Raw genomic sequence first — 20,466 nt, forward strand, 5'->3', positions numbered from 1 at the left:
CCATCCAACTCAATGACAGGAACTGTTACACTCATACCACGGCAGTTGCCATCCAAATTGCCAACAAAGAATTTCGGGACAAATTGGTCAACTGGAGGGGACGCAAGCTCATTACGGAAGCGGAATTTAACTTCCTGAAGAAAGACAACCCTGTAATTCCCACGCTGTACTTTATCCCCAAGATTCATAAGGACCCTGTCAAACCCCCAGGCAGACCTATAATCTCAGCACGTGAGGGTATGTATGAAAAAACGTCCCAATACATTGATTATTTTTTACAAGACTTTGTTAGATCATTGGATTCATATATACAGGACACGGGGGATTTTTTACAGAAGATCAATGGAGTCCAATGGCGGGATGGCTATTGGATGTTGGCTTTGGACGTAACATCTCTATACACCAGCATTAGCCATGATGACGGCATCCAGGCCACTAAATATTTTCTCTCACGCAAACCCACTCAATTTGAGAGCCACAATGCTATGTTAACCGAGATGCTTGAACTCTGCCTCCTTAATAACAATTTCATGTTTAACGGCTTGCTATATCGACAATTGAGGGGCGTAGCAATGGGGGCTAGCTTTTCCCCTAGCTACGCCTGCCTCCACATGGGGTACTGGGAGGAAACTACCCTTCGCCATGACTATGCACAGTGCCTCGCAGATAATGTTGTCTTATGGCTAAGGTTTATTGATGACCTATTTGTTATTTGGAAAGGGTCACTGGAGGAGGCACATGGGTTTATTGAGAGTATAAATGTGAACAATCTCAACCTCCATTTCACTGCCACATGTAGCCAAACACATGTCACTTTCCTAGACACCGAGGTATACACCCATGCGGGCAAACTAGAAACAAGGCTACACCGTAAACCCACAGCAGGTAATACAACCCTTCATGCCACAAGTGCACATCCACCCCACCTCATAAATAGTATACCTTATGGGGAGATGGTACGACTGAGGAGAATTTGTAGCAATGAAAAGGATCTCCAGATAGCTCAAGAGCTCAGTAAACTTAGGTTTAGGGCGAGGGGTTACTCGGCGAACATCATTGAAAGTGCCATAGTCCGATCCAATGCTCTGAATCGTGAAGATCTGCTAAGACCCATCAGCGGAGTATCTAGCAACACATTGGTGCCCTCCAATCCTGAGGAGGCCAATAAAAATTCATGTCACAATTTTAGGATTATCATGGGCTACAGCAAACAACAAACTGATTTGCGTAAAATCATTAACAAAAACTGGCCCATAGTACGCAGTGACCCTATATTAGGTCCCTTACTACCGCATCAGGTTACTATTACACACAGCCGAGCCCCCACTATGAGACAAGCATTGGTCAACACGAATCCTGAAACAATTGATAAAACGTCCTGGCTACAACTCAGCAGTGGTTTTTACAAATGCAAAACCTGCAAAGCCTGTTCGCACGGTGTCAATACTAAAACCTACATTGATCCTTTTAGCATGAGACAGCTCAGGATTAATAAATTGTTGACCTGTAAGACTGAATTCGCTATATATGTCCTCACTTGTCCATGCAACCTGAAATACATAGGCAGCACGAAGCTAGCGGTACACAAACGCATTTTACAACACTTGCGTGCGATTACCAATCAAGACAATACCTACCCCGTGGCACGCCATTTCAGGGAAGTTCATAATAGTGACAATAGGGGCTTAAGCTACTATGTTATTGATTGTATTGAACCTAGTAGAAGGGGTGGGGATCGCGAGTCTAACCTCCGCAAATTAGAAACAAGATACATTCTACAACTGAACACCAAGGTCCCCACAGGTCTAAACATGACAGAGGACATGCATACATGCTTGGGTTGATTTTACACCTTTTTACTGTTTTTTAATGGGAAACCTTTTTATCTGATGTGTTCTTAGCTATTTTTTACGGAATTTTAGTCATTTGTCATAATCCTATTTAATATGTTTTTTAGGTTATTTATTTAGTATTTTACGATTTATTATTGACATAATGTACTTTTTCCTATGTAAAAATTTGCGAGATTTGCACATCCTGTTCCCATTATAGAATGTAATGTTCCCCAGCCTGAGATCCAACTCCGCACCCACCGCCGCCCATATGCTGTCCATTTGACCATGATAGCTTAATCATACTGGTACAACATTGAGACCCTCTCCGGTCCCATCGAGCTGTATGAACTCAATAAGAATTAGTTTAGTTCTCTCAACAGGGAGTCCACGGTATCCATGAATTTGCCTCTTATGCCACCGATTCCACCTAAGTGGTATTCACCCATTTAATTACCCCAATCCCTGTGCTACATCTGGATGGGAGCTGCATATATAATTTTTCCAATTACCTTGGTTATGCAGTATCCCTTAGCATTAGAACTCAGGCACTTTAGATAGCATGCTTATCCGCATGTTTTTATTTTATTTTATTTTCATTAGTTTATTTATTTCTATATTTTTTTTTTCCTGCACTATTCACTTTTTTATTAAGAGGGGTCCATGGGACAACTTGAATAAACCACATTCATCAATGTTTTTATGCCTAAAATGTTTTTAATATATATTTATATATTTATTTATATGTGTTATGCAGTTTTATGGCATTACGGTCTGACTAGTATTTTGTGATTCATCCGATTGGTATTTTGGTAATCATGAGCAACTGGTTATTCATATTTCCAGGTCTCACAATGGACAATTGCTCCTATCCTTTCCAGATTTTCAAAAGCATTTAAGCCGACATTTTAAATCATTACTTGCTTGTATGTCTATTTATTATTTTACTTGTTGAGATATGATCACTTGTAAATTAGCGATTGGATATTTCTTCTCTTTTTACCAATGGTGTTTTATTCTTGTCTATGTCTATCACTGCAAACGTTAAGTGATTCCCCCCATGTGACCTACCTTTTTACTTTAAATTTGTAACTTCACGAACTATTTGCTGTCATGTGATCAAGGCTCCACAGAGCCGAAACGTTATGGCCGTCGCTCTGGGCAAATAAAAGAAACCAGCACCAATTCCAGGCTCGTGTACTCTTTCCTTTGGCAGTTGAAGGATCTTCAAGGCTGTTGGAAGTAGTCTTCTTGATATATATATATATATATATTCACTGAAAAAACCATAGGTTTCACACATGTTATAGTTAGCTGTACATTTCACTCGTAAAAAACCAATGAAATTCCCCCGTTATAGTTAGTGCAGGCAACTATAACTCACGCGACCGCAATCCTCTGCTGATGCTAATACTGTATTTAGACACTTTTTTGCCCATGTCTTCTTCCATTAAATTTTAGCTATACATATATTACAAATATTTTTTTTTCATAAACACACATATGTCATCAGCAGAGGATTGCGGTCGCATGAGTTATAGTTGCCTGCACTAACTATAACGGGGGAATTTCATTGGTTTTTTACGAGTGAAATGTACAGCTAACTATAACATGTGTGAAACCTATGGTTTTTTCAGTGAATTTGCAAGGTTTTTTAAATGCTAATTCCTAACTATAACGTGTGTGAAACCTATGGTTTTTGCAGTGAATTTGTACGTTTTTTTAAATGCTAAGTTACTTTACGCCATTCGTGGCGTGCGCGCCCAGTTAACGCAGTTCCTTCCGTGCGCGCACTTTACGCAGTTAGTGCCGTGCACGCACGGTGGTCACGCGGTGCGCTGTGCGCACCGCGTGCCCAAGTTATGCGGGATGGGCCATGTACGCGCGATGCGCTTCGCGCACCGTGCGCACATGGGGGACATATTAGGCGCATCGTTGTGAAATGTATTCTTTATTAATTTAACACATGACGTTTGCAATGCACAAATGGTGCCCTTCGGGCAACATTTGCACACGGGGTGGAGAGAGTGTGGATAATTTTTTTTAAAAAAATGTTTTACCGTTCGCGTACGGTAAGCGTAATCGGCGATTTTCGGAAAAAATAAAATATTTTTTTTTTGGGGCTTGGGGGTTGTTTTGGGACCCCTATATCGATGCTGAGTGGTTAGGATCTTAATATACTGCAGCTTTATACATTTTTAGGCTTCATTTTGGCTGCCAAACTCAGAGAGCGAGAGAGAAAATGGCGGCCGCCGCTTCCTGGTTTCGACCGATTCGAATGTTTACTGAAATCTAAGAGCCAATCAAAATCGCGCTCGCGCACGCCACCGTACGCGTACGGTAAGCGCACCGTAAGCTGGCTCAGATATATATATTGATTTAAAGGCTATTTTCTCAGAATCTACTGAACAGATTTACACCAAACCTACAAAAGGCACTTCCTTGACCTGAGGACTACCTCTCTGCCAAATTTCAAGTAATTCTGTTCAGCCGTTCGGGCTGTAGCTGTGTCTAAAGGTCCTATGGAAAAATGCATGGGAAAAACGTGTTTTGGGACCCCCCTTTTATCTCAGCCCCCACTTGACGAATCCCCCCGAGACTTTCAGGGTAGGAGCGGAGCGTAGCGCCCCACCTATTTTGAAAAATTCGCGAGGATTCGTCGACCGGCGTCAAAGTTATTCAAAATAGAATGTTGCGGATTTCCTATGGTAAGAGGGTCCTAACTATAACTACCTACTGGCGACCGCCAGTAGGTAATATATATATATATATATATATATATAGTTTTAGAACTTAAAGTTTTGCGATGGCTTCGTGCAGCCGGCGTGACCCCTCCCCGGAATTACGCACATGACGTTAAGCGAGGTCTGAATTCACGCTGCCACGCTCACCCGGCCCGTACCCAGTGCAATTCCCCAAAAATATATTTAACAATAATATATCATTATTCCGGTTACAGACATATGCTAGTTACAGTTATCTTAAATAATGTCTTCGTATAATATATATAATAAAGATATATACATATACTTTTGAAACTTGAATATTTGCATGTGATTCGCGCTGTTGGTGAGACCCCGGGAACTACACACCCTATGTTATCCGGGACCTGAACCGCTTACCCGTCACTTACCCAACATGCATCCTACATGACTTAACCAATATGGCGGCTGGGATTTGCGCACCCACAGAGATAGCTACACAATCGGTACGCAAATCCACTTTTATATTAAAAAAAAAAACTGTATATTTTTTTATTTAAAAACATTACATTATTTTTATAAGAATTAGAAAATTAAGATTTTGTTTAGGTGGCATTGCAGTTAGAAATTATCATTTTAAAAAAACTTTTAATTCAGTGAAAAAACTATAGGTTTCAGGGACGTTATAGTTAAAAATTAGCATTTAAAAAACCTTTGAAATTCACTGAAAAAAACAGAGGTTTCAGGGACGTTATAGTTAGAAATTAGCATTTAAAAAACCTTAGAAATTCACTGAAAAAACTATAGGTTTCATTGACGTTATAGTTAATTGGACATTTAGGTGTCGATTCTGATCCTGTAAAACCCGGGTACGAATCGTCGGACGGAGCGTTTTCTCCGTCCGACTCATACTCGGGAAAAACACCTTACAAACATGCAAGTACGATTCGTACAGAAATACCATTTCCGTACGATTCGTAAAAAACACCGTGCGACTAAAAAATACATACAAATCTGATCCGGGACAGCGCATACGCGACATTCGCACGAAGTCAGGCTGCTTTTTACGTACCAGCAAGTACGATTGGTACCGACAGCACTCCAGACGGCAAAAGCTAAGTACGACACGATGCGTGAGGAAAAGGGGGCCCGGTATGCGCCGTACCGCCATCCCTACACGTCCGCACCGTACCCCCAGCCCCCCCATGTATGCACTGTACCCCCAGCCCCCGTATGTACGGTGTGTAACCCCAGCCCCCGTATGTACGGTGCGTACCCCCACCCCCGTATGTACGGTGCGTACCCCCACCCCCGTATGTACGGTGCGTACCCCCACCCCATATGTACGGTGCGTACCCCCACACCGTATGTATGGTGCATACCCCCAGCGCTACGCGCTGGGGGTACGCACCGTACATACGGAGGGTGGGGGTACGCACCATACATACGGGGGTGGGGGTACGCACCGTACATAGGGGGCTGGGGGTACGGTACGGATGTACGCGGGAGGGGTGGAAGGCTGGGGGGGGCCGTACGACTCGTACCCATCACCCAGGTGTGCCCGGGCTAGGGGTTGTACACAGTTCGCTCCGGACGGTCTTTTTTCCATACGGTTGTACATTCAGACGGACGTTACGGATCGTACTTGTGCGCTTGGACTTCAGTTTTACGAATCGTACGTAAAACTGTCCGGGAACGTGTCGTAGACTTTTCCCGATCCGAGGACGTGTCGGGGAATTTTCCAGATGCAAATCGTATGTAGTTTTTCACATACGAATCGTGCTTGCCCGTTTGTACGGGACTTGTACGATTCGTACGTAAAAAAATACGGATACGATTCGTACGGGGAATATTTCTACCGGATCGGAATCGGCACCATAACTGGTACAAAACCAGAGAAATTCGACTGTTATAGTTAGGTCAGCAAACTATAACTCGTGACCCCACAATGCACTGCTGATGACGTCACATATTACATCACTCATGACATGGTCAGTGACATCACTGATGACATCACTGATGACAGCATGCCTTCACCAAAGAACTTCTAACAATCAGTGAATCACTAACACCAATCCTCAATTCCTCCATCAATTAAACCACATTCCCAGACACTAGAAACATGCCACCATCATATCCTTGCTCCTAAAACCATCCATTGGCACAGCATGCTTAGCAACTACAGACCCATCTACCTACTACCATTCCTGGAAAAAAGCTTACAGAAACCATTCAACTGATCCCTCACGACCACCACAGTATCCACCAGCTCCTCGATGCCATGTAGTCTGGATTCTGGCACAACCACAGTATAGAAATAGCACTCATTGCTGCCACAGGCAACATCCACACAGCCTAGTCACCAGCACGTTGGACTATGACAACACCTTCAATGGTGGGTCACCAAGAAACTAAATAGAAGAGTACATACTGTCAAGAACTCGGCAGCCAGACTCATCCTCAACCTCCCATAAAGATTTCACATTGCACCATACATCAGGGAACTACTCTGGCTTCCAAACCAGAAATTCACTCAATTTAAACTCCTTAGACACATATTCAAGTCACTCCAAAAGTCAGGCTCCAACTATCTGTCACATTTCCTTTCACCAACCATCAAGACATCGCTGTTCCACAGGAGTTCTACTCACTAACATCCTACTCATATACAGAGCCAGATAAGGAGGATGCACATTCTCTTACATTGTTCATAAAGCATAGAACATACTCCCACTCCACATCAGTGCCTTTACCTCCACAAGAAGCTGAAAACTTGGATTTTCAATTAGCCACCATACCATAGGTAGGGATAGGCACACACACCTGCTATACCCTCAGAGGTGATAGTGAGCTTTATAAATACACATAAAATAGCACCATATAAAAATCAGAGCAATCACAAAACAATGTAAAGACCTGTATATCTCCAAATATGTACATATCCATAATGATGTGAGTATGCATAGACAAATGTGTGAGCATGTGTGTCTGTGTACGTTTGTAGAGTTGTAAATATATATGCACAGAATATTTACATTTACAGTAGGTATGACATTTTAAAATAGCACATTTTCCACATAAACTGAAACCTGCAGATGTCTGCTGATGGAGGAGGCATTGCATATAAAGGTTATAACCTTTATGAAAGAGTGATTGAGCAAGATCTAATACAAACTTTTCACTAATTTGCGCAACCATCAGGATTTATACTGGAGTCCTTCCCAGCATAAACTCTCAGGCTGCAGGTATAACTAGCGGAAATCCTCCACAACATGTACAGCTTGAGGTCACTGCTTTCTTTTGCTTGGTATGTACTACCTAAACAGTAGCCAACCTCTGTAAAGGATCAACAATGTGTTAAACACTATATTCTTTCCTGGAGTATACATCTCTGGGAACTTGGCAGATAACTCTTCTATGGCAGGTTGAATTTAGAACAACCTGTTATAGTTTGTATGGCCCAAGGTAATTTTGAAGAGTTATCATTGACATGTAGCAAAAGCATCAAGACACATTAGAACCACTTTAGCAATCCTGCAATGAGTTGTATATTAAAGAAAATCCATTACTAGATGGGTGCTAATGTGCACGCATGCATTAGGACACAAATGTGTGCATGCATCCTAAAATGTTGTGACCTTTTCTTATTTACTGTTGTTAAAATGGTGGATGGCTGTATTATATGGTAGATTAAAATGTCAATAAAGTGAAAAAGAAGTGCCTGCAAAGTGCAAAAACTATAAGTGAACAATCCAGCAGCATTTTCCAGCTTCAGGGTCCTGTTTAGAAAAGCAATAAAACACAGGCATTGATAAAGCCAATGGGGCCGATTCACAGAAAGAACTTAAGACAAAATCCTAAACTTACTACTATTGGTATTCGCAGAAGTTAGGATTTTGTCTTAAGTTTTTCTTAAGACAAACTTAAGACAGACTTAAGACAGACTTCAGACAGACTTAAGACAGACTTAAGACAAACTTAAGACAAACTTAAGACAGACTTAAGACAGACTTAAGACAGATTTAAGACAAACTCAAGACAAAATCATAACTTAAGTCTGTCTTAAGTTTGTCTTAAGTCCGTCTTAAGTCTGTCTTAAGTTTGTCTTAAGTCTGTCTTAAGTCTGTCTTAAGTCTGTCTTAAGTTTGTCTTAAGTCTGTCTTAAGTCTGTCTTAAGTTTGTCTTAAGACAAAATCCTAACTTCTGTGAATACCAAAAGTAGTAAGTTTAGGATTTTGTCTTAAGTTAGTTCTGTGAATAGGGCCCAGTAGGTTTTGCACAGCTATTCAATGAATGAGGGCTATTTATACAGAACAGAGCTACTCCAAGAGTGTCCCAGCACTTGGCACCACAGCAGATACAGGAACGGTGGTACCCAAACTGCTTCCTAATACCCTAAAGACTAAAGAGGAACTTTTCAGGGCATTTTAGAAGCATTGTTCCTCCAAAATTAATCTCAGATGCCCTGGCAGATGGTTGCACATGCTGGCAGCCAATACCGAGAAGGAGGAGCCACCTTTTTGTTGCTATTAAAAGCCGGGTACTAGTAGCAGCCCAGTGTTATTGGTGCTGTAAATGACAGTGTCTTTTACCCATGAGTTATGGAGTGGAACCTGTGTATGTGGTTTGAGGTAGAATTATGTGGGTTGGATTGGAATTGTTAATTGTAGAGTTGCGTGGCGTGAAATTGTGTGGGGTGGAGTGGATTTGTGGAGTGGAATTATGTGGATTGAAATTATGTGGTGTTGAGTGTATTGGAATTATGTGAAGTGGGATTCTGTGTAATAGAGTAGAATTATGTGGAGTGGTATTTTGGGTGTGGATTGGTATGTAGGGAAGTTCAATTATGTGTTGTGCTGTTGAATTATGCGGTTTGGTGTTGAATTATTTGATGTGGAAAATAATTTGCTGAGCTGAATTGTGTGGCGTGGAACTGTGCATCTTTGAGGGAAAATATGCTGATTGGAATTATATGCCATAGTGTGGAGTGTACTCATGTGGATTGTTGCTATGTTGCATAGAGTGGTTTTCTGTGGAGTGTATTTATGGGGTATTGACTCGAATGTAATTATGTGGAGTTGAATCATGTTCAGTTCCATCGTATTATGTGGAATGTAATTATTTTGGGTGGTGTTGAAATGTGTGGCGGAGAATTTGTGGTATGGAATTATGTGGTGTTGTGTGTCACACTAAACATCCAGGTATGCTACACAGAATTAGAAGCTCTTGATCAACCTAGAAAAAAATAGATGATAAGCAATCAATGAGTATTAAAAACAAAATATCCGGTTGTTCTCCAAACAAACATTTCAATTGTCCTCAACTAGAATTAAATAATGGTCTCTTTATACAGACAGCGACCCCCAACTCCCACACTCTTTTGAGCCTCACCCCATGCAATAATGCGCCGTGACATGCCTTGGTGAAATGAACGAAACACTCATCCAAAAGTCATACTCCTAAACATGGCCACTTATAGGCCATATCTCACCCAACATTCTTCCAATCATGCATGATAGAGTAGCTATTCGCTTATCAATTACGAAAGCACTTAGGTGCTTTGAAGAGATGCGAAAGCGCAGTAAAAATGCAAGCACAATACTGCTTGCACTCCAATGCTGAACAATCAGTGTGGGCCCCTAAGCACTGCCTTTGCTGTAAATACTTGGCCACCATGTGTACGTGGGGCTCGCTGAACACTGAAGTGCTTAAAATAACATTTAGACAGATTAAAAGAACTTTAATAGAATTTTGCCTTGACAATACACATCCAATGCTTTCACCCCTTTTAAACACTAGAAAATTTAGGGGTTGATTTGGATGTCTTTCAGAAAGCCTCCGACCTGAGGTCAGAGGCTTTCTGACCAACATCTGCGGTTTAAATTGCAACTACCGTATTATGAATATGGCAGTCAGAATTCAGACCGGTCAGACATTCCAACTAGATTCCAACGGGCTCAAGGAGTCTGTCGACTAGTAGTACCCTGCAAACCATAAAGACCCACCCTCAGAACAGATTTTAGAAAGAATATCTTAATGTCCTCCCAGGTAATCTGTGTTTCCTACAATGGTGGGAAAAGAACACACAGTGTTGTTAAAATACCCCTCACACACCAAAATGGCCCTTGGTGTCATGCTTCATCATAGGGGTCTTCCAGCCCCTCTACGGGACGGGGCGTGCTACAACCTATGATTACGTGAGAGCACCTTTTGGTTGTGAAAACGAGTATGTGTTTTGTAGGGGAGTGAGTGCAGGGGTCAGGAGTGGAACGGGTGGGTGAGGTTAAAAGATACCTAGCTCGTCGGTTTAGAAAAATCTTTAATATACCTGTGAGCTGGTATTAGTAAAAATAAGGGGGCGGAGGTAGATATGCCTCAATGACCTGTGCCTCCTAGGTGTGTCAACATGTTTCGAAGCTCCCCAAGCTTCTTCATCAGGACTAGAATGATCCCTGTCTACACTCACAAATTATGTGCACTGCAAAATTATGCAAAATTATGCTAATAGTCACAAGGATATAAGTGCATGTCGATTCCCAATGCACTTTGCTGGATACCTGATTAAGTATCATGAATCAGTTCATTCGAATTGAGAGGCAAAATCGCCCCATGAGCCTGTAATGCGGTGCCTGTCTTCGCAACTGTTACTGGGTCACTGCCCCGCTGGACGGACTAGTAGTACCCGGCATGAAATCTCCTAATAACAGCATTTCAGCAGCTGGGATCATGATGTCGGTTTCCAATAGGCTTTTCATGTCAGGCTTTCCGACATGAAAAGCCTGTCAGAAATTGACTCTGGGGACTAACAGGGCCCCCTTGCCATAGTGGCCTCAGGTTGGATGCCTAGGTGGCACTCATTTATCTATGGCCGGATTACAGCTGTTGCATAACCTCCCATAGAGAAATGGGAATGTGCGACTGCACCATGTGTGGTCATATCCTAATAATGCGGTCGAGACCGTCGACCGGAGGTCGGATTGTCTCGATTCCACGACAGCCTCAATGTTGATTAATAATTTTAAAGCTGTCATTTATCAATGATGGTTTCAAATATTTACATTTATATGAGATTTTCCATGTGTGTAAATAACTGCGCAAAATCCATGGTAAACTGTGAAATTAACCCAACCGAGGACACTAAGGGGCCGATTCGGATCCTGGAGAAACCGGGTACGAACCGTCGGACGGAGCATTTTCTCCGTCCGACTCGTACCCGGTTAAAAATTATTACAAATCAGCAAGTACGATTCGTATGGAAACACCATTTCCGTACGAAGCGTACAAAACACCGACCGACTAAAACATGCATACAAATGTTATCCGGGAAAGCGCCGACGTGACGTCTGTACGCATTCAGGCTGCGTTTCACGAACCAGGAAGTACGATTCGTACCGACGTCACCCCGCACGGATTATATTTTCCGGCAGCCAAAAACTGCCGGGAAATCAGGACGACGCGCACAAGGAGCACCTGTACGCGACGGACAGCCATGGACCCCAACCTACGTGTCATCCCGGCCCTCATAGCAGTTGACCTGCTCTACAGGTACCGACGCAGACGACGCAGAAGGTCAGAACCACACCCAGGGGCAAAGGGGGGGGCAGGGGCACAAAACATAACCAGCACCCAAGTCACAATTCACACATGCCATGGACATACCTGACCTCCAGGGCCTGGTCACTCCGAGGGGGTGGGGCGTGTCCAGCAACGCCAGCGTCCGCCACAACGGAAGTGGGTGACGACGCGAACCGGCAACACAACAATACTGGTACGTACCGTACCCACGCCTTAAGAGCGTGGGTACGGGTCGTACCACACCCACCCCTACGTCACCCCAACAATGGCGGTACGGCCCGTACCCACGTGCTAAAGACCTGGGTACGGGCCGTACCAGCATTGTTGGGGTGATGTAGGGGTATGCGTGGTACGACTCCTACCCACGCTCTGAAGGCCTGGGTATGGTACGTACCGCTATGGCACCCCAACATTGGTGGTCCGCACCGTACCCAGGCCTGCAGAACGTGGGTACGGGTATGTATGGAGCGCACCCCCACCCCACCAGTGTATGTTCGGAGCGTACCCCCACCAGTGTATGTACGAAGCGTACCCCCACCCGTGTATGTACAGAGCGGACCCCCACCCGTGTATGTATGGAGCGTACCCCCACCCGTGTATGTATGGAGCGTACCCCCACCCCACCAGTGTATGTTCGAAGCGTACCCCCACCTGTATACGTACGGAGCGTACCCCCACCCGTGTATGTATGGAGCGTACCCCCACCCCACCCATGTATGTACGGAGCGTACCCCCACCCGTGTATGTACGGAGCGTACCCCCACCCCACCCGTGTATGTACGGAGCGTACCCACACCCGTGTATGTACAGAGCGTACATGGCCAGACATAGGAGGGGTGGGCGCCTATCACTCCCAGCAGTGCCCAGACATAGGAGGGGTGGGTGCAGAGTACCCCCAGCAGTGCCCAGACATAGGAGGGGTGGGTGCAGAGTCCCCCCAGCAGTGCCCAGACATAGGAGGGGTGGGTGCCTATCACTCCCAGCAGTGCCCAGACATAGAAGGGGTGGGTGCAGAGTCCCCCCAGCAGTGCCCAGACATAGGAGGGGTGGGTGCAGAGTCCCCCCAGCAGTGCCCAGACATAGGAGGGGTGGGTGCAGAGTCCCCCCAGCAGTGCCCAGACATAGGAGGGGTGGGTGCCTGTCACTCCCAGCAGTGCCCAGACATAGGAGGGGTGGGTGCAGAATACCCCCAGCAGTGCCCAGACATAGGAGGGGTGGGTGCAGAGTCCTCCCAGCAGTGCCCAGACATAGGAGGGGTGGGTGCAGAGTCCCCCCAGCAGTGCCCAGACCTAGGGGGGGTGGGTGCAGAGTCCCCCCAGCAGTGCCCAGACATAGGAGGGGTGGGTGCCTATCACTCCCAGCAGTGCCCAGACATAGGAGGGGTGGGTGCAGAGTCCCCCCAGCAGTGCCCAGACATAGGAGGGGTGGGTGCAGAGTCCCCCCAGCAGTGCCCAGACATAGGAGGGGTGGGTGCCCATCACTTCCAGCAGTGCCCAGACATAGGAGGGGTGGGTGCCTATCACTCCCAGCAGTGCCCAGACATAGGAGGGGTGGGTGCCTATCACTCCCAGCAGTGCCCAGACATAGGAGGGGTGTGTGCAGAGTCCCCCCAGCAGTGCCCAGACATAGGAAGGGTGGGTGCCTATCACTCCCAGCAGTGCCCAGACATAGGAGGGGTGGGTGCAGAGTCCTCCCAGCAGTGCACAGACATGGGAGGGGTGGGTGCAGAGTCCCCCCAGCAGTGCCCAGACATAGGAGGGGTGGGTGCCTATCACTCCCAGCAGTGCCCAGACATAGGAGGGGTGGGTGCAGAGTCCCCCCAGCAGTGCCCAGACATAGGAGGGGTGGGTGCCTATCACTCCCAGCAGTGCCCAGACATAGGAGTGGTGGGTGCCTATCACTCCCAGCAGTGCCCAGACATAGGAGGGGTGGGTGCAGAGTCCCCCCAGCAGTGCCCAGACATAGGAGGGGTGGGTGCAGAGTCCCCTCAGCAGTGCCCAGACATAGGAGGGGTGGGTGCAGAGTCCCCCCAGCAGTGCCCAGATATAGGAGGGGTGGGTGCCTATCACTCCCAGCAGTGCCCAGACATAGGAGGGGTGGGTTTAGAGTACCCACAGCAGTGCGCAGACATAGGAAGGGTGGGTGCAGAGTCCTCCCAGCAGTGCCCAGACATAGGAGGGGTGGGTGCAGAGTCCCCCCAGCAGTGCCCAGACATAGGAGGGGTGGGTGCAGAGTCCCCCCAGCAGTGCCCAGACATAGGAGGGGTGGGTGCCTATCACTCCCAGCAGTGCCCAGACATAGGAGGGGTGGGTGCAGAGTCCCCCCAGCAGTGCCCAGACATAGGAGGGGTGGGTGCAGAGTCCCCCCAGCAGTGCCCAGACATAGGAGGGGTGGGTGCAGAGACCTCCCAGCAGTGCCCAGACATAGGAGGGGTGTGTGCCTATCATTCCCAGCAGTGCCCAGACATAGGAGGGGTGGGTGCCTATCACTCCCAGCAGTGCCCAGACATAGGAGGGGTGGGTGCCTATCACTCCCAGCAGTGCCCAGACATAGGAGGGGTGGGTGCAGAGTCCCCCCAGCAGTGCCCAGACATAGGAGGGGTGGGTGCCTATCATTTCCAGCAGTGCCCAGACATAGGAGGGGTGGGTGCAGAGTCCTCCCAGCAGTGCCCAGACATAGGAGGGGTGTGTGCCTATCACTCCCAGCAGTGCCCAGACATAGGAGGGGTGGATGCCTATCACTCCCAGCAGTGCCCAGACATAGGAGGGGTGGGTGCAGAGTCCCCCCAGCAGTGCCCAGACATAGGAGGGGTGGGTGCCTATCACTCCCAGCAGTGCCCAGACATAGGAGGGGTGGGTGCAGAGTCCTCCCAGCAGTGGCCATGGAATGAAAAGGGTGGAGTACCCACAGAAAGAATGGGCACAATTGTCAGTCAGGTGCTCAAAAACCCTGCAGAACACGTAACACATTTGTGCGAGGCTGGGAGTACACACATGCATAGTGCGGAAAAGGGAACATGTCCACATCAAGTCATGTGAATATACTCCATACACAAGTACAGTGACCATCAAGGATGCCACAAAGGATGCAGGTCGAGACATTGCTGAGCATGCATGGCCAAAGTAGAAGGGGTTCGTCACACACCCAGAAAATGTAGACACAGCTCAGCACAACATTTTTAAAACACCCTGCAGGGAAGATGGCAGGGTCCACAGAGGAAGGAACACACCTTGGGACAATGTCACCATGCAGTAACAGCTTACATGAACAAAGATTGTTAGCAAATACCTTGTGATGGCACACAGATACCAGGGTCCACCCCATGACCAGCACACTACTACATTTCCCAGACACCCAACACATTATCACCACCCCAAATCATGGAGCAGCACCACCAACAGCAATACCAGAAAAGCAGTAGTGTTCAAAGGAAAAAATAAATTGCTTTATTCAGTAGGATGTAAATAATTTTCATTATAAATGTCAATATATACAAGGCCCATAGGGCAGTCCATGACTCAAATCCGGATGGGGGACACAGTGGGACGCGTGTCCCCTAGCTTGCCTGCACAGTTCAGATTACCTTGTCATCCATAGGGGGGGGGCATCATGTGGGGGGGAAGGACCAGGCACCGCAGGGACAGGAGGGGCAAGGGTAGGTGTTGTGGGTGTAGGGACGGAGGACTCCACCACAGGGGGTGGGGCAGTGCCAAAGGTGGTGGTTAGGATGGCGCTGCAAACGGTTGCAAGGTCCCCCAGCGTCTCCCCTGCACCTGAAGGAACCACAGGCCCCAAGGAGGGGGGGGTCAGAGGGATGGGTCCCAGCGCTACTGGGGGAGGGTGTGGACAGGGGGGGGACTCAACTACCCTGACCGGGAACTCCTTAGACCGCTTGCAGGGTGGTGTCACACTGGGGCTCAGGGACAGACCGGCCATGAAGGAATCCTTGTGTGAATCTTGGCCAGGAGAGCTGAGGGGAGTGGATTTGTAGGGTGTTGGTTGTGAGGTATGTGGACTCCCACTCTGGCTGCGTGTCTTCCGTTTTCCCCCCGACCCAGTGGGTGTGCCTACTTCACTCTGTGTGTGCGTGCCAGGATGTGTGCGCTTTGCCTTCCCTGGTTGTGTGGTGCCTGTGTCTGGTGGGGTGCGTGCATGGGTACGTCTGGGTGTGCTTGGGACAGGCATGGGAGTGGGAAGTGTGGATGGTGCAGGGGTAGAGGGGGGACGAAGCGCTGCAGGAGACCCACTGCTGCAGTCAGTGTCGAGTCTATGGACCTCAGCAAGTTGCGTTGGTCAGACTGCGCTGCTGAAATGCCCTCCATGTATGCCTCCATCTGGGTGAGCACTCGGGTGTTGCCATGGAGGACATTAAGCATCGCAGTCTGACCAACCTGCAACTGCCGCAGGATGTCCACAGACTCGGCATTGGCGGCAGCAGTGGAGACAGGGGCAGGGGGTGCGGTGCCTGGCAAGAAGGAGACACGTGGTGACCTAGCACGGCGGGAAGGGACACGAGCAAGTGGGAGGCCGGTGATGGGAATCGAGGGGGCGGGGAGAGATGGAGTGCTGCTTTCAGCTGTGGGAGCAGCCTCCGCCCCCTCGGAGAGCTCAGCCTCGGACCCGTCAGCTCCATAGTCGGTCCTGGGACTGGACAGGTCCTCCGCCTCACTCCCCTCGGCCTCCGTGCCACTCGATGTGCCAGACAAGAAAGCACTGCTGGCACTGGTGCTCGCTCCCTCATCACGGTCCATGCCAGTGTCTCCCTCGGTGTCCCCCGACGATGCTGTGGGCAAGGTGAAGAGACAGGAAAAATCAGACACCTGTATACATATGTCATATGAGTTAAATCTACATAGGTCACAGTGCATAGCCTGAAAAGCAACATGAGTAACATCTACAATACTAGGTACATATGTAGGCCCTGCAACACACAGTTGGTTGACCCACAATGCCACTGAGAACATATGGAGAGCATGACACAATAGCAAATAACTTGATATCAAATTGGACAGAGAAGCCAGGCTCTGGGGACAATCCAGCACAGCATCTGCACCACACAGCGTTGCCAAAAAAGGGATGAGCATGAACCATGTCTATTGACTTTTGGCACATGCTGCAAAGGTCATACTTACAACCATGCCCAACATGACTGGGTCATTGCAGTCAGTCAGTCAAAGGCTTTATTTCGATAAAAACATATCATAAAAGCATAACAGTTAAAAATGGAATAAGTTAATTTCATTAAAAAAGAAAAAACCTATTTTTACAATAGAGAGCAAAACAGGTCATAAGTAATTGTTTAAGAGTGAATTAAACAATTTCCTTGAGCCTTTTACTTCTAATACGCCATTGTGGAAATATGGATTTTTCTGGTCAGTTATGTCCCCTATCTTGGACCCCAACGGTTCTATGTGCATGTTACAAGTACATGTATGTTCCCTCCAGTTCCAGTTATGAAGACGCAAACACATGTGCGTCCACCGTCAACATGTCCTCTGACAGATCCGCCATGAATAGGCCGGATATTCCATTCCTAAGTATGAAAGGCCACCGGTTTTATATGGTTCACTTATGCCATTTTACAGTCCAGGCAAGTAGGCCCTGATTCTGTCATCAAACTCTTCTTGCCTTCTGCCTCTGAAAGCTCCAGTCCGAGCCTGCAACTGTGACCATGAACTTTGTCTCGTTCTCTGCGCGGCTCACAAAGCCTGACATCAGCCTATTCTCTGCCAAGAACTGTATTTCACCTTCGAGTTATCTGCTTCCCCCTCAGCCGATGCATTCCTGTCTAGTAGTTTAAGTAAACATTCTTCCAGCTACCGAGCAAAAGGCCCGGCTTCTCTGTCTTTATACAAGTAACTCATAGCCCTGTTACCATGGAATATTCCTACCCCCTCGCATTTAGTGTAGACACTTAGACGCTTGTACACGCACGCACAGTCAGTATAGAATAGATTCTGTCCGAGAGTCCTTCTTTTGTGGATAACATAGTTCTTTAAACATAGGATGTTAGATATGATTTGGGATTAGGTTGACTTGACCCCCCAGACTTTCCGTCTCCACATGTAGAGCTAAATGTCAAGTCCCCTTCACCCCCTAGTTGCACGTCAATCACACGTCATGCTGCTGCGCGCGCATCTATGCCAAGTATTATCTTATAGATCCACCTATATATGACATCATAACCAATTATGTTCCTTTTTTACTCCTTATTACACCCATTTTCGGTTACGCATATGAATCGTCATTTTCCTTATCAATTGTTAAGCCTACTGCATTCGCTTCATTGTAATGCATGTACTATAAAAGTCATTTCTTGTCAATAAAGTATGTACTTCACTTCCTGAACCTCCGTGGTGATGGAACTTGGAGCAACCGATTATAATCGTCCATTGGAATAAAGCCCATTCCGAACCTCTAATACCACGGATTCTGCCTCTCATTTTACTGAGCTATTTTATTATGTTTCTGTATCAAATTAAGTCCCGGTAAAGGAAATTATTTACCACATGAATGGCGCCCGAATAGGGACACTTTCTCATCTCACGCGCCGGCGGTGAGTTGCAGGCCCGGTCTCCTGCCACAGCTGGACGGACAATAACGCGTACCAGCAGGATTTCCTGTATCTCCCTCCGGTCAAGCGGGGGCGACTGAGGCTGCGATCAACACCCAGACGAGGCGGTGAGAAGTGCGAAGTATCCCGACCAGAGCCTAGCTGAGAGAGCAAGATCCGAGGTATACAGAGGCCCACCAGTTCTAAGTCGAGTCCAGTTTCCGACGAGTCGAGTCGAGTCCAGTCCGGTCCAAGTCCGGTTTCCGAGGCCTTCCGTTTCCGAAGCTACCCGGTGAGTACCATTACTGGGGAGGCATTTCTGACGTGCACATAGGTTGTGCCGGTCAAGACGGGTTTGGGTACACAAATCCGGTCTGCACTGTTTTAGCAGTGTATATGTACTGTTTAGCAGTATATCAAGTATTCCGAAGTATCTAGTTATTGTCAAAGAATTATGCTTGGTGATTAGTTATGCAGACGATCATCATTGTTGGTTATTTTAAAGGTTAAAAAAAATATTTAATGTTTAATGTGTTAAACGTCCTGCATATTGTGGTATGAATGGTTGTTCATTATTGTGCTTTTGTACTAAGTGTGTTCAAGATCAAGTATCAGATCAGTTCTCAACATGCCGCTCTTTTCAAAACTAAGACAGATCACTACAAGAAAAGGGGTACTCGAAGAAGCCGTCCCTATTCCTCCTAGGGACACTCCAGGGTACTTTATGTATCATAAACATGGCTTAGACGCTATATTATTTCTTGATTTATGGGTAGACTACACCAAGGAATTACCAGAAAGTCAGAGGTGGCCCACAGCGGGAACCTGGGATGCAGAGTGCATCATGAAAGTCGAGGAAGAGTTATGGAAAAGGAAAGTCAGACAGTCACAGAAAGATGCCGTTGAGTTATGGCGTAAAGAATCTCATAGACGTACAGAAAAAGCACGTAGACAGGAAGAGAAGAGTAAAGAGAATTCCAATAAAGGTCGAGAAAATCTATTGATTGAGGAAGGGATCCGAGTGAAATCAGAACAAGTAGACAGACAAAGAAATGCCCTTATGAATGGTATGTATCCCCTTCTGGCCGAAGGATTACCTAAAGCTACTCCAGAAATACCAAAAGACTTGCCGCCCCCATTATTCCCAATAAAGGTACATCCTAAGGGGCATCCTAGAACCGCAGAAGATGTCTTTCTTTCCTCATATTTAGATGACGCAGCCCCCGAGTATGCTAATTCCGCCCCACATAGACCGCATACCAGGGAGATTCAACGCCAAGATCCAGTACCCGTATCCCTACAGCAACAGATCGTGTCACAAGTTCCGGCAAGCACATCTGTTTCTACATCTGTTCCTACAGCTGCTTCTATAGCTGTGTCCACACCTATAGTTGCTGTGTCACGTTCAACGAATCCTTTCACACCCGACACCCCAGATGGGGCTACGGGAGGTGCTACCAATATTTTTTCTACGCCACCCAGAATAAATAAACTTACTTTTCAAGAGTCAGCACATTCACGTACCCCCAAACTCGTAAATGCCCGTACGCTTAAGGAACTTCTTATAGATTGTAGATATGACCCTGTGCCCGGCAAAGAGGACGAAATGACCCTGGCATCATTGCGTATCAGACGAGCCGCAGTGTATTTAGGGAAGTTACCAGGAATGACTGCGCATCTAGATAAAATATATCATTTTGTCCAAACAGGGCGAGATTCAGAATGTATTAACAGAGCTATGGAATACCAGAAAGTGGAGATACAGGGGGAACTGTTACGTTTCCTCATAAATTGTGTGATCAGA

The sequence above is a fragment of the Triturus cristatus genome, chromosome 8 (genome assembly GCF_964204655.1).
Source record: "Triturus cristatus chromosome 8, aTriCri1.1, whole genome shotgun sequence".
Lineage (NCBI taxonomy): Eukaryota > Metazoa > Chordata > Amphibia > Caudata > Salamandridae > Triturus > Triturus cristatus.